Here is a 14,712-nt window from a genome sequence, read left to right on the forward strand (position 1 = left end):
GTTCAGAAGAATGAGAGGGGACCTCATAGAAACATATAAAATTCTGACGGGGTTAGACAGGTTAGATGCAGGAAGAATGTTCCCAATGTTGGGGAAGTCCAGAACCAGGGGTCACAGTCTAAGGATAAGGGGTAAGCCATTTAGGACCGAGATGCGGAGGAACTTCTTCACCCAGAGAGTGGTGAACCTGTGGAATTCTCTACCACAGAAAGTTGTTGAGGCCAATTCACTAAATATATTCAAAAAGGAGTTAGATGAGGTCCTTACTGCTAGGGGGATCAAGGGGTATGGCGAGAAAGCAGGAATGGGGTACTGAAGTTGAATGTTCAGCCATGAACTCATTGAATGGCGGTGCAGGCTAGAAGGGCCGAATGGCCTACTCCTGCACCTATTTTCTATGTTTCTATGTTTCTATGGGTGGGAAAGCAAGTTGTGAGGAGGACATCAAAAAATCTGCAAAGGGATATAGACAGGCTAAGTGAGTGGGCAAAAATTTGGCAGATGGAGTATAATGTGGGAAAGGTATTCACTTTGGCAGAATAAATAAAAAACTAATTATTATTTAAATGGAAAAAATTACAAAATGCTGCAGTACAGCAGGACCTGGGGGTCCTTGTACATGAAACACAAAAAGTTAGCATGCAGGTACAGCAAGTGATCAGGAAGGCAAATGGAATGTTGGCCTTTCTTGCAAGGGGGATGGAGTATAAAAGCAGAGAAGTCCTGCTACAACTGTACAGGGTATTGGTGAGGCCACATCTGGAGTACTGCGTACAGTTTTGGTCTCGGTATTTAAGGAGGGATATACTTGCATTGGAGGTTGTCCAGAGAAGGTTCACTCGGTTGATTCCTGAGATAAAGGGGTTGAGTAGGTTGGGCCTGTACTCATTGGAGTTCAGAAGAATGAGAGGTGATCTTATTGAAACATATAAGATAATGAGGGGCCTCGACAAGGTGGATGCAGAGAGGATGTTTCCCCTCCTAGGGGAAACTAGAACTAGGGGGCATTGTTTTAGAATAAGGGGCCGCCCATTTAAAACTGAGATGAGGAGGAATTTCTTCTCAGAGGGTTGTAAATCTGTGGAATTCTCTGCCCCAGAGAGCTGTGGAGGCTGGGTCATTTGAACATATTTAAGGCAGAGAAAGACAGATTTTTGAGCGATAAGGGAAGAACGGGTTATGGGCAGCAGGCAGGGAAGTGGAGCTGAGTCCATGATCAGATCAGCCATGATCTTTTTGCATGGCGGAGCAGGCTCGAGGTTCTTAAATAATCGTCGCCAGAGAATCACCTGCAATGGTTTCTCTTCCCACCCCCGCATCGTTACCTCTGGTGTCCCCCAAGGATCGATCCTTAGCCCCCACCTATTTCTCATCTACATGTTGCCCCTTGACAACATCATCCGAAAACACAGCATCAGTTTCTACATGTACGCTGATGACACCCAGCTCGACCTCACCACCACTTCTCTCGACCCCTCCACGGTCTCTAAATTGTCAGACTGCTTGTCCGACATCCATTTCTGGATGAGCAGAAATTTTCTCCAATTGAATATTGGGAAGACCCAAGCCATTGTTTTCAGTCCCCGCCACAAACTCCGTTCCCTAGCCACTGACTCCTTCAATCTCCCTAACATGTGTCTGAGGTTGAACCAGACTGTTCACAACCTTGGTGTCATATTTGACCCTGAGATGACCTTCTGACTACATATCCACGCCATCACTATCACCACCTATCTCCGCCTCCGTAACATCGCCCATCTCCGCCACTGCCTCAGTTCATCTGTTGCTGAAACCTTCATCCATGTCTTTGTTACCTCTAGATGTGACTATTCCAACGCACTCCTGGCTGGCCTCCCACATTCTATCCAACGTAAACTAGAGCTGATCCAAAACTCGGCTGCCCCGTGTCCTAACTCGCACCGAGTCCCGCTCACCCATCACCCCCTGTGCTCACTGCCCCGTGTCCTAACTCGCACTGAGTCCCGCTCACCCATCACCCCCTGTGCTCACTGCCCCGTGTCCTAACTCGCACCGAGTCCCGCTCACCCATCACCCCCTGTGCTCACTGCCCCGTGTCCTAACTCGCACCGAGTCCCGCTCACCCATCACCCCCTGTGCTCACAGCCCCGTGTCCTAACTCGCACCGAGTCCCGCTCACCCATCACCCCCTGTGCTCACTGCCCCGTGTCCTAACTCGTACTGAGTCCCGCTCACCCATCACCCCCTGTGCTCACTGCCCTGTGTCCTAACTCACACCGAGTCCCGCTCACCCATCACTCCCTGTGCTCACTGCCCCGTGTCCTAACTCGCACCGAGTCCCGCTCACCCATCACCCCCTGTGCTCGCTGACCTACATTGGCTCCCGGTTAAGCAACGCCTCGATTTCAAAATTCTCATCATCGTTTTCAAATCCTTCCATGGCCCGCACCCCTCCCTATCTCTGTAATCTCCTCCAGCCCCACAACCCCCCGAGATGTCTGCGCTCCTCTAATTCTGCCCTCTTTAGCATCCCTGATTATAATCGCTCCACCATCGGTGGCCGTGCCTTCAGCTGCCTGGGCCCTAAGCTCTGGAACTCCCCCCCTATACCTCTCTCCCTCTCTTTCCTCCTTTAAGATGTTCCTTAAAACCTACCTCTTTGACCAAGATGCCCTAATTTCTACTTATGTGGCTCGGTGTTAAAATTTTTTGTTTCATAATCCTCCTGTGAAGCGCCTTGGGACGTTTCACTGTGTTAAAGGTGCTATATAAATACAGGTTGTTGTTTTCTCTCTCTCTGTCTCACTCCGATTCTCTCTCTCTCTGTCCCACTCTATCTCTCTCTCTGTCTCACTCTCTCTCTCTCTGTCTCACTCTGATTCTCTCTCTGTCTCACTCCGATTCTCTCTCTCTCTGTCTCACTACGATTCTCTCTCTCTCTGTCTCACTACGATTCTCTCTCTCTCTGTCTCACTCTCTCTCTCTCTCTGTCTCACTCTGATTCTCTCTCTGTCTCACTCTCTCTCTGTCTCACTCTCTCTCTCTCTCTCTCTCTCTGTCTCACTACGATTCTCTCTCTGTCTCACTCTCTCTCTCTGTCTCACTCTGATTCTCTCTCTGTCTCACTCTCTCTCTCTCTGTCTCACTCTGATTCTCTCTCTGTCTCACTCTCTCTCTGTCTCACTCTCTCTCTCTCTCTCTCTGTTTCACTCTCTCTCTCTTTCTGTCTCACTCCGATTCTCTCTCTGTCCCACTCTATATCTCGCTCTGTCTCACTCTATATCTCGCTCTGTCTCACTCTATATCTCGCTCTGTCTCACTCCGATTCTCTCTCTGTCTCACTCTACATCTCTCTCTGTCTCACTCCGATTCTCTCTCTGTCTCACTCCGATTCTCTCTCTGTCTCACTCTATCTCTCTCTCTGTCCCACTCGATCTCTCTCTCTGTCTCACTCTATATCTCTCTCTGTCTCACTCCGATTCTCTCTCTGTCCCACTCTATCTCTCTCTCTGTCCCACTCGATCTCTCTCTCTGTCTCACTCCGATTCTCTCTCTGTCTCACTCTATGTCTCTCTCTGTCCCACTCTATGTCTCTCTCTGTCTCACTCCAATTCTCTCTCTGTCTCACTCCGATTCTCTCTCTGTCTCACTCCGATTCTCTCTCTGTCTCACTCCGATTCTCTCTCTGTCTCACTCTATATTTCTCTCTGTCTCACTCCGATTCTCTCTCTGTCTCACTCCGATTCTCTCTCTATCTCACTCTATCTCTCTCTCTCTGTCCCACTCGATCTCTCTCTCTGTCCCACTCCGATTCTCTCTCTGTCTCACTCCAATTCTCTCTCTGTCTCACTCTATCTCTCTCTCTGTCCCACTCTATCTCTCTCTCTGTCTCACTCCAATTCTCTCTCTGTCTCACTCCGATTCTCTCTCTGTCTCACTCCGATTCTCTCTCTGTCTCACTCCAATTCTCTCTCTGTCTCACTCTATATCTCTCTCTGTCTCACTCCGATTCTCTTTCTGTCTCACTCCGATTCTCTCTCTGTCTCACTCCGATTCTCTCTCTGTCTCACTCCAATTCTCTCTCTATCTCACTCCAATTCTCTCTCTGTCTCACTCCGATTCTCTCTCTGTCTCACTCCGATTCTCTCTCTGTCTCACTCTATATCTCTCTCTGTCTCACTCCGATTCTCTTTCTGTCTCACTCCAATTCTCTCTCTGTCTCACTCCAATTCTCTCTCTGTCTCACTCCGATTCTCTCTCTGTCTCACACCGATTCTCTCTCTGTCTCACTCTATATCTCTCTCTGTCTCACTCCGATTCTCTCTCTGTCTCACTCCGATTCTCTCTCTGTCTCACTCCGATTCTTTCTCTCTCTGTCTCTCTGTCTCAGTCTATCTCTCTCTCTCTGTCTCACTCTGATTCTCTCTGTCTCACTCTATGTCTCTCTCTGTCCCACTCTATCTCTCTCTCCGATTCTCTCTCTGTTTCACTCTATATCTCTCCATGTCTCACTCCGATTCTCTCTCTGTCTCACTCCGATTCTCTCTCTCTCTGTCTCTCTGTCTCAGTCTATCTCTCTCTCTCTGTCTCACTCTGATTCTCTCTGTCTCACTCTATGTCTCTCTCTGTCTCACTCTATGTCTCTCTCTGTCCCACTCTATGTCTCTCTCTGTGTCTCTCTCTGTGTCTCTCTCTCTGTGTCTCTCTCTCTGTGTCTCTCTGTGTATCTCTCTGTGTGCCTCTCTCACACTCTCTGTATGACAGGGTAACAGTGTCACTGACCGGTGAAGGAATAATCCTTCCCACACACACACACACACACTCTGAATTCTGCCGGCCAAGAGGGCAAGTGCCTCTCTCGAAATGTCCTGAATTCCCCTGACACGGACTGCTGTGTTCCTCCCCTGCCCCCTGCGCTCCAAGTCACGTCCGCTGGCAAAGGGGAGAGGGGGATAATATTTCTATTTCTATAGCTGAGGGCCCAGGACTCACGTCTCGGCTCTGACTGCACAGCCTGAGGCAGAACAGTGAGTGAGAGCCAAACAATGATGAGCACAAAAGCAACCACTTATAAAACATTGGAAACCGGAGGAGGCCTTTCAGCCCCTCGAGCATGTTCCACCATCCAATCAGATTATGGCTGATCTGTACCTCATCCCCATTTATACCCTCTTCACCCATCACCCCATGCTTGCTGACCTACATCCTTCTTTAGAAATCCCTCCATGGCCCTCGACCCCCTCCCTATTTCTGTAACCTCCCCCAGCCCCACAATGGCCACCACACGGGCTCGATAGAGCTAGACCTTGGTCCAGTGGCAAGGATTAACCAGGACAACTGGAGACCTGCTCTGCTGGGTTCCTAGTGATAGCACAGTGGAGGGGAGGGGGAATGACCTCACAATCAGATGACTCGCTCCCGCTCTGGGGCATTCCTCATGGGGCAGCGGCTAAAGATTCACACAACACCTAGACCCAGACAACATCACAGTATGGTCATGACGTCACACTGAGGCTGATGGTCACACAGCGGGCAGGGGGAGGGGGGGGGGGGTTTGAGCAGGAGGGGAAGGTTTGTATGTTTGTTAGGATGAGAAATGGGGCAGGTTATGTAAAGGAGGGGGGGGGGACAACCAAGATCCACGAGGTACTGGGAGGAAGGGGAGAAGTGCGGGCCACCCTAACGCTTTAATGGTGACGTTGGTGAGGGGAGGGGGGGGTGGAGTCTGGAGCGGATCGGCAGCGAGACACCTCACATTTACCACGGAGGGCGAATTAATGAGCTACCCCGGGGAGCGTGCAGAAACGGTCAAGAACCACAACTAGGAACTGGAGAGAGGAGTAATGTGCAAGTGCCTGGGACTTCTCGGTTGTGAGGAGGCCGCCTTGAAGAGGAGAAAGGGCAAAGGAGCCAACTAAAGACGGAGCGAAGAGAGAAGGAGCAGGCGGTCAGAGAAACGGTCCGTGGAACATCTAGAGAATGTTACCTGCGAGGGAAAAGTTCTACGTTGGGCAAGTTGAGTTTTGAGAGAGAGTTGAGGGAGTTGGTGGGCTGATTATCGCCGGTCGAGGCAACAAAGGATGAGGACGTAAAGGGAAACAAAATACCGAGCGGGTCTCCACAGGTCCGGGTCTGAGGAAGGGGAGGAATGATGATGCGTCGGAGAGTCTCGGAACCTCAGTGAAGAGCGGGCCCCCCCCCAAAAGTCAGTAGCAAACATCGGACTGTCGGTAGCTTGATGAAAGTGCACACTGAAACCGGACAGAAGGCTAACTAACATGTAGAGAGAAAGGCCCTGGAAGCAATCACCTCAATGTGTGGGAAGGTCTGAAGGAGAGGAGGCAGTGTGCAAGGAGAATTGGTGCGAATTTGGAAATGGTGGATTTGGGATGCTGTCAGGAGAAGACTAGACTGAGAAGGGGGACCCTGGAAGGTGTGGAGGGTGGGAGGGGAGGTCTGGGGGGGAAGAAGCCAAGCGGTGGCTTTGATGGTGTAGGGGGTAGAGTAAGATGGCGAGCTGCAGTGTGGAGAATTCCCTGAAGGCCCTGCGGGACGCGGCTTTCGATCGGGACGACAGGGTGCGCCGGCAGATCGCCCAGTCCCTTCGCGAGCTGGGCGGCCACCACCCCGAGCTGGTGCTCATGTCCTGCCACAGCTACCTGGCCAAGCACAGCCAGCTGGAGGACGAGCACCGGGTGGTGATCCTGCGCAGCATGGAGATGGTGGTGAAGGACGGGGCCGGCCAGATCGGCGAGCTGCTGGCCAAGAAGCTCATCGCCATGGCCACCGAGGAGCTGGCCAAGCCCGACGAGGCCCTGGCCGAGGGCCCCAAGGGGGCGGTCAGCGATCTGCTCGTGGCCCTGGGCTGCTGCTTTGTGGAGGAGGTGCTGGACGAGATGCTGCAGAGCCTGAAGGCCGTGGTGCCGCTGGACCTCTTCGTCGTGCGGACGGTGGCCAACCTGGCGGTCGCCAACGTACACGGGACCATGCCGTACCTCACCAGCCTCCTGGAGGCCCTGATCCCCATGCTACACCAGGCCAAGACCGACCGGACCAAGGCGGTGCTGGCCTCGGCCATGGGCCTCTTCAGCCGCAGCATCCTGATGTTCCAGGAAAGGCTGCCGGACCCCACCCTGAGGAAGGAGGCCTTCTTCCACGACATGCACACGGCCTACGATGTCTTCTTCAACGTCTGGCTGCCCCTGAAGGACTCCCGGCTGAGGCTGGAGATCCTGGTCGCGCTGGGCGACATGGTGCACGTGATGTCCGCCGACAAGCTGCAGGAGGAGCTGCCCCGGCTGATCCCGGGGGTCCTGTCCTTCTACAAGAAGCAGTACGAGCCCTACTACATCACCCGCTGCCTGCACCTGATCCTGGCCGCCGCCGGCAATGAGGGGAGCCGGGCCTTGGAGTCGCAGGTGGACAGCCTGCTCCACCCACTCCACCACCAGATCTGCGCGCCGGCGGATGGCGACCTCGAGGGGGCGCGGAAGAACCACGCCGAGCTGCTCTGCTGCTTCGCCCTGCTGGCCAAGGTGTCGCCCGACCCCCTCCTCAAGTTCCTCATCCACAAGCTGGCCAACAACGAGCGCAACCGCATCGGCACGCTGACGGTCATCAAGCACCTGATCGGGGCCGCCCCGGGTCAGCTGGAGAGCAAGCGCTACGTCCTGCTGGCCGGCATGAAGCTGCCCCTGCAGGACGCCAACAACCGCATCAAGAGGATCGTGCTGGAGGTGGCCGACGCCATGGCCACCCACGGCTACCTGGAGATGGAGGGGGGCGCCGCTGTGATGGAGTTCGTCATCGGCCAGTGTGGCCTGCCGGCGGACGGGCGGCCGGCCAACCCCCCGAAGCCGGGGGAGGTGAGCGACGGGGAGCTGCGGGACATGGCCGAGGCCCTGATCAGCCAGATCACCACGATGGAGAAGATGGAGGTGGTCCTGTGGCCGTCCCTCCTGGAGTTCGTCACCCCGGTGCAGTACAACAACGCCTTGGCGGTGGTGTGCCAGGCCCTGGAGTACCTCGGGGCCAAGAAGCGGGAGTCAGGGCCGGATCAGCTTCTGCTCAACTACGACACCCGTCCCAGCCTGCCCTCTCCCCAGGCGCTGTTGGCGCGGCTGTTGGTGGTGTCCTCCTTGCCCTACGAGGGACGGGGCAGGGGCATCCCGGCACTCAAGCTCCTGCTGGTCCTGAGCGCCACCATCCACCCGGCGCTGGAGAAGCTGTGGGAGGAGGAGCTGCCCGACCTGGTGCGCTACGTGGCCGAAAACTCGGAGGACACCTTTGCCCAGCCGCAGTGGGAGAAGAGCCTGCTGCTGTTCCTCTTCAAGAGCGTGGAGGCGGTGGGCGACAGCCGCTGGACCTGCCGGCTGGGCGAAGAGATGACCAATCACATCAACGCCTGGCACAGTTCGCCCGCCCACTACCCCAACATCTCGCGGGAGAAGCAGTTCCTCTACAAGTGCGTGGGCATCGTGCTCCAGCACACCAGCAGCACCGAGGTCATCAACCAGCAGCTGCAGGAGATGCTGCTCAGCGTCCAGCACGGCGAGGTCCTGGAGCGCGAGGGAGTGGCCATCGGCATCGGCTTCTGCGCCATGACCCACTTCGACACGACCCTCAGCCGGCTGGAGGACTTTGTCAAGCTGGACGCCCTGAAGAAGACCGTCAACTTCTTCAACACCCTGATGGAGAAGGTGGATGGGGACATTGAGAAGATGAAGAGCACGCTGATCCTCTGCTACGGCTACGTGGCCCTGTATGCCCCCGAGGACGTGCTGCTGCCCAGGATGGAGTCCAACATCTTGCAGCACGTGGTCAACCTCTCCAACACCAAAGTGCTCGGGATCAAGATCGAGAGCAAGGACCTGATGATCAAGCTGAGCCTGATCAAGGCCGTGACCTTGATCGCCAAGGCCATCCTGTCCAACAAGTGGCGGCACTCCTACAACTTCACCCGCAAGGGCGAACTGCTGACCAACATGCAGAACCTCATCAAGGCCGAGTCCCGGGTCCAGCTCAAGACCCCCGTGCGTCACACGGCCATGACGGCCTGCACCTTCCTCATCAGGCTGGAGCCTCCCCTGAACAAGGCCTACATCACCGAGCTGATCAAGACCAGCCTGGACAGCGTGATCGGCCTGCAGCCGGCGGCGGCTGAGCAGAGCAAGGAGGAGGCGGGCGAGAAGGAGCAGGACGGGCTCTATGAGGACACCATGGTGGCCCTGCAGGGCCTCCTCAATGAGATCCTGCTGCGCGACCTGGCCCCCGACGGGCTGCAGGCCGTCTTCAAGCACGTGGAGGGCTGGATCATCTCCACCAAGGACTACGAGCGGGAGCGGGCCATGGGCGTGGCCTCGCGGCTGATGGCCCTCTACCTGGAGAAGATGAGCGTGCGGGGGGACGTGGAGTTCGGCCACCTGGGGGCCATCGTGGGCCGCTTGGTGCCCCGCTGCACCGACCCGGTGGTCAGGGTCCGCCACCTGGCCATGGTCAGCCTCTACACCCTCTTCTACATCCACCTGCGCTACGAGGGTTTGCCCGAGGGCGAGAAGGACGAGCTGGTGGAGCACCTGAAGGCCATCGAGGCCCAGCTGGACCAGTCGGACAGCCAGCTCCTGCTGCGGGTCTGCTCGGACCTGGCCAAGGTCATCTCCCGGCAGCTGCCCCGGGAGCAGGTCAGCGCCCTGCTTTTTGTGCTCTTCGAGGGCCTGGACGACCACTTCTTCAGCTGCTCCAGCGCGGCCTCCATCGTCATGAACACCATCATCCGCTCGTGCGGCTCGGTGCTGGAGGGCCACGTCTCCGAGATCCTCAAGGCCCTCTACATCCGGCTGCAGTGGATCACCGGCGAGCAGGTCAAGCTGTCCATGATCCACTTCATCTCCGTGCTGGCCTCCCAGAACACGGCCGAGGTGGTCTCCTGCCTGCTCTTTTCACCGCTGCCCTTCGACAAGAACACCAGCGACATCTGGCGCTCGCTGGCCGGCGAGCTCAACCTGGCCTCGGCCACCATGGAGCTGCTGCTGGAGGCACTCGGCAAGCACCTCGCCCCCGGCGAGCGGGCGGGCTCGCTGGTGCACAAGAGCGGGGCCGTTTGCTCCGCCCTGGAGCCCCTCGCCATCGTCTGCGCCCTCAACGAGATGCTGTCCAACCCCGAGTCCTCGGCCGCCGTGGCTGGTCTCTACCCTCAGCTCTTCAGCACCTTGCTGCTCCACCTCAGCTCCAGCGTGGGGGTGGAGTTCCCCAAGGAGCTCTTCAACGCCGGGGTGCCCAAGGAGTGGAGGATAGGCCTGCGCGCCAAGCAGAGCACCATCGACGTCTGCAACTACTCGGTGGAGACCCTGAAGGCCATGCTGACCATGGGCAGGAGCAAGGAGGTGGTGGACCGCATGGAGGACGGAGGGGGCTGGGGCCTGGTGCGCAACTCGGACAAGCACCACCAGGGGGTGACCCTGCTGGCCGAAGCCATGGCCCGGTGCGTCAAGCCCTACCTGACGGGCATTGTCCACCACCTCACCACCGTGCTGGCCAACACCCACAAGTCCCAGCGGGTCACGCTGACGGCCTTCCTGGGCGAGATCCTGCGCCAGCCGGTGGTGGCCGAACTCCACCTGACCGACGTGCTGCTGGCCAGCCTGCTGAGCTGCGCCGAGGACGTGGTGCCCATCGTCCGCCTGCTGTCCCTCCGGGGCCTGGGCAACGTGGTGGAGGGCGACCCCCAGAAGGTCAACCTCTACGCCGCCAAGCTGGTGGGCGCCATGGTGGCGGGCATCGGCGATGCCGAGGACCCCCGTGACCTGGTCAAGCTGGAGGCCATGTCTGGCATGGCCAAGCTGCTGGACCTGCTGCAGGAGAACAACATGCGGAGCCTGCTGAGTAACATCATCCTGGCCACCCAGCACCTGTTTGAGAATGAGTGCGCCCGCGTGCGGGCGGAAGCCTTTGCCCTGTTCGGGGGCCTGTCCAAGTTCGGTGACGGCGAGCTCAAGCACATCTACCTGGAGCAGGTCCACGCCAGCCTGGTCAGCTTGATCCTGCACCTCAACGACGGCGACCTCGACGTGGCCCAGGCCTGCAGGGCCGCGATGCAGGCGGCTGGTCCCCTCGTCGGCTCCGACAGCCTCGCTGCCTTGTTCCAGAGTGAGCTGTCGGACGAGTGCGAGCTGGACTACTGGGAGTTCCTCAAGGCCCTCTCCAAGCTCATCATCACCGACTTCCCCGCCAAGGTCAACATCTACCTGGTGGTGGGCGTGACCTTCTTCAAGAGCATGCTGCCCGAGATCCGGGGCAACGCCGTCACCTTCACCGCCTGCCTGCTCCAGAAGCTGCCCAGGAAGTTCCACCAGGCCGCCTCCAATGGCAGCGTGTGTGCCGACATCATCGCCATGCTGCAGGACCCCGTGGCAAGCGTCCGAGTGAAGGTCGCCAAGGCCATCAGCCTCCTCCACTAGGTTTGGCCAAATGGAGACACAGGGCTGAGCTTTGGGGAAGGGCCGGGAAGGGGGCGTTCCGCCTTTCTGCTACCTCAACGCAGGGAGATGTCTTCTTGAGGACCAGGGGTTCCACAGGAGCTCCGTGTGTGGAGGATTGGGGGAGGAGGAAATCTGCTTTGGAATAGTTCGCGCCTCGTGCAGTGTGAGGATATTGAAGAGGAAAATATAGAGAGGACCCTACAAAACCCCAGGTGCAATTGAGGAATAATGGACGTCAATGGTCATTGCTGGCACGTGGAGACTCAACGTTTGACATGTGCCCAACCTAGGGTGAGGGAGAAGATGCAAAACTGTCATGTAGAGTTAATAAAAACATCCAACAAGTTGTTGTAAATTTATTCATTTACCCCGACTGTCCGAGAAAGAATGTGAATGTGCAATGTACAAGTGTCAGTTGTGGCTCAGTCAGTATAAGAACATAAGAATTAGGAGGAGGCCACACGGCGCCTCGAGCCTGCTCTGCCGTTCAATAAGATCATGGCTGATCTTCGAGCTCAACTCCACTTTTCCGCCCGATCCCTTGATTCCCTTAAAGTCCAAAAAATCTCAGCCTTACATAAACTTGAGATCATCCAAAACTCGGCTGCCCTGTGTCCTAACTCACACCGAGTCCCGCTCACCCATCACCCCCTGTGCTCGCTAACCCCGTGTCCTAACTCGCACCGAGTCCCGCTCACCCCATCACCCCCTGTGCTCTCTGCCCCGTGTCCTAACTCGCACCGAGTCCCGCTCACCCATCACCCCCAGTGCTCGCTGTCCCGTGTCCTAACTCGCACCGAGTCCCGCTCACCCATCACCCCCTGAGCTCGCTGTCCCGTGTCCTAACTCGCACCGAGTCCCGCTCACCCATCACCCCCTGTGCTCACTGCCCTGTGTCCTAACTCGCACTGAGTCCCGCTCACCCATCACCCCCTGTGCTCACTGCCCCGTGTCCTAACTCGCACCGAGTCCCGCTCACCCATCACCCGCTGTGCTCGCTGCCCCGTGTCCTAACTCGCACCGAGTCCCGCTCACCCATCACCTCCTGTGCTTGCTGCCCCGTGTCCTAACTCACACCGAGTCCCGCTCACCCATCACCCCCTGTGCTCGCTGCCCCGTGTCCTAACTCGCACCCAGTCCCGCTCACCCATCACCCCCTGTGCTCACTGCCCCGTGTCCTAACTCGCACTGAGTCCCGCTCACCCATCACCCCTGTGCTCTCTGCCCCGTGTCCTAATACCGAGTCCCGCTCACCCATCATCCCCTGTGCTCGCTGCCCCGTGTCCTAACTCGCACCGAGTCCCGCTCACCCATCACCCCCTGTGCTCGCTGCCCTGTGTCCTAACTCGCACCCAGTCCCACTCACTCATCACCTCCTGTGCTCACTGCCCCGTGTCCTAACTCGCACCCAGTCCCGCTCACCCATCACCCCCTGTGCTCACTGCCCCGTGTCTTAACTCGCACTGAGTCCCGCTCACCCATCACCCCTGTGCTCTCTGCCCCGTGTCATAACTCACACCGAGTCCCGCTCACCCATCATCCCCTGTGCTCGCTGCCCCGTGTCCTAACTCGCACCCAGTCCCGCTCACCCATCACGCCCTGTGCTCGCTGCCCCGTGTCCTAACTCGCACCGAGTCCCGCTCACCCATCACCTCTTGTGCTCGCTGCCCCGTGTCCTAACTCGCACTCAGTCCCGCTCACCCATCACCCCCTGTGCTCACTGCCCCGTGTCCTAACTCGCACCGAGGCCCGCTCACCCATCACCCCCTGTGCTCACTGCCCCGTGTCCTAACTCGCACCGAGTCCCACTCACCCATCACCCTCTGTGCTCGCTGCCCCGTGTCCTAACTCACACCGAGTCCCACTCACCCATCACCCTCTGTGCTCACTGCCTCGTGTCCTAACTCGCACTGAGGCCCGCTCACCCATCACCCCCTGTGCTCACTGCCCCGTGTCCTAACTCGCACCGAGTTCCACTCACCCATCACCCTCTGTGCTCGCTGACCGACATTGGCTCCCGGTTAAGCAACGCCTCGATTTCAAAATTCTCATCCTTGTTTACAAATCCCTCCATGGCCCTCGCCCCTCCCTATCTCTGTAATCTCCTCCAGCCCCACAACCCCCCCCCCCCCCACCTCCGAGATGTCTGCACTCCTCAAATTCTGCCCTCCTGATTATAATCGCTCCACCATTGTTGGCCGTGCCTTTTGTTGCCTGGGCCCCAGCTCTGGAACTCCCTCCCTAAACCTCTCTGCCTCTCTCTCCTCCTTCAAGACGCATCTTAAAACCTACCTTTTTAACCAAGCTTTTGGTCACCTGCGCTAATATCTTCTTATATGGCTCGGAGTCCAATTGTGTTTGAGTACACTGCTGTGAAGCGCCTTGGGACATTTTACTACGTTAAAGGTGCTATATAAATGCAAGTTGTTGTTGCTGGTCTCAGCACAGCGAAGAGGGAGGGAGAATGGCAGGAGAGTTGGGGGTCGAAATTCGGTCGCGCCTCAGTTGGGGCGGTAACCCAGGCAGAGCGGTACTTGTAGCGCCTCGAAAAGGTTTGTGCCTCCCGCCCAGAAATTCGTCCAAATTGGTCTTAGAGCTGACAGGAGGCGATAAATCAGCCATTGCACATCAGAGCTGGGGGTGGGGGGGGCAATAATGAAAGTTCGGTCGGTACATTTGGTGGAACCATTGCGCAAAAGCGGAACTCGGAGTCAGATCCCGGGGACAGCCGAGTCTTAAAGGCACAGGCACAGTAACGCACCCGTTAAAAGTTTTCAAAATCACTATTTCTCAAGCTAGACTCTTATGTCTGTCTGCCGCTGCACACTGGGAGGCTCACGCACCGTGTGGTGTGTAAACGTTGCACTGACTGTGACCTCGCCCCTTTAAGTAGACGCCAGTTACCGACTCTGCAAGCCTGTACCGATGGTTTTTCCAGACGTTGTTCTTGGCGGGCACTAAATGAGGCGGCCGCATCGAATTTACCGACCGGGGCGTAAGCTTGGGCGTTGCACCAGGAACGTCAGGATCATCAGCAGCTGGGCGCTCCTGGTTTGCGCCCCCCGGTGAGCCTCGAATGAATTTTTGGTCGGGGCGCTAAACACTGCGCTCCCGGTCGGTAACCTCTTACGCTCCCATTAACGCCCCCTCTGGCCGCTAACTGAGGCGTTAGACAACCGAAAATCCCACCCAATAGGAGGAACAATGAAGCACAGTCGAGCGCAGCACTGAGTATAACTGGACAGTATTCACAGTG

The 14,712-nt window shown here is 57.0% G+C and overlaps 1 pseudogene; it reads left to right on the forward strand.

The window, feature by feature from the left end:
- The first annotated feature begins 6,488 nt into the window (after positions 1-6,488).
- Positions 6,489-11,435, forward strand: LOC139239360 (maestro heat-like repeat-containing protein family member 1 pseudogene; annotated as a pseudogene).
- The last annotated feature ends 3,277 nt before the right edge of the window (positions 11,436-14,712 follow it).

The sequence above is a fragment of the Pristiophorus japonicus genome, chromosome 27 (assembly GCF_044704955.1).
Source record: "Pristiophorus japonicus isolate sPriJap1 chromosome 27, sPriJap1.hap1, whole genome shotgun sequence".
NCBI lineage: Eukaryota > Metazoa > Chordata > Chondrichthyes > Pristiophoridae > Pristiophorus > Pristiophorus japonicus.